Here is a 475-nt window from a genome sequence, read left to right as displayed (position 1 = left end):
AGGCATGCCCCTTTCTCTGCTGCATCACTACTGCCATTTTTATATACTGACTCAAAAGTTTACAGCAAGAGGTTTATACTGACTTGAGCCATATTTGAAGGAAAGAACATACTTTCTCAATGGAAGTTAAAAATACAAGGGTATCATCTGGCTTCTTATAAAGAGCTTTTATTTCAGTGTAGTTTTAATTTGTATCTCCTTAATAACTAGTGAGGTTGAACATTTCTTCATGTATCTGTTGGCCACACATATGTCTTCTTTTGAGAAGTGTCTGTTCATATCTTTTGCCCACTTTGTAATGGGGTTGTTTGTTTTTTTTCTTTTCAGCACGTTTGAGTTCCTTGTAGATCCTAGATGTTAAGCCTTTGTCAGGCATGGAGTTGGCAAATACTTTTTCCCAGTCTGTGGGCTGTCTCTCTGCTCTCTTGGTGGTTTCTTTGGCTTTGCAGAAGCTTGTCAGTTTAATGAGGTCCCA

This window comes from Carlito syrichta, unplaced genomic scaffold, assembly GCF_000164805.1.
Source record: "Carlito syrichta isolate Samal-C Ts95f unplaced genomic scaffold, Tarsius_syrichta-2.0.1 Scaffold287800, whole genome shotgun sequence".
NCBI lineage: Eukaryota > Metazoa > Chordata > Mammalia > Primates > Tarsiidae > Carlito > Carlito syrichta.
The sequence above is the reverse complement of the archived record's forward strand: the minus strand, read 5'-3'. Positions refer to the sequence as shown.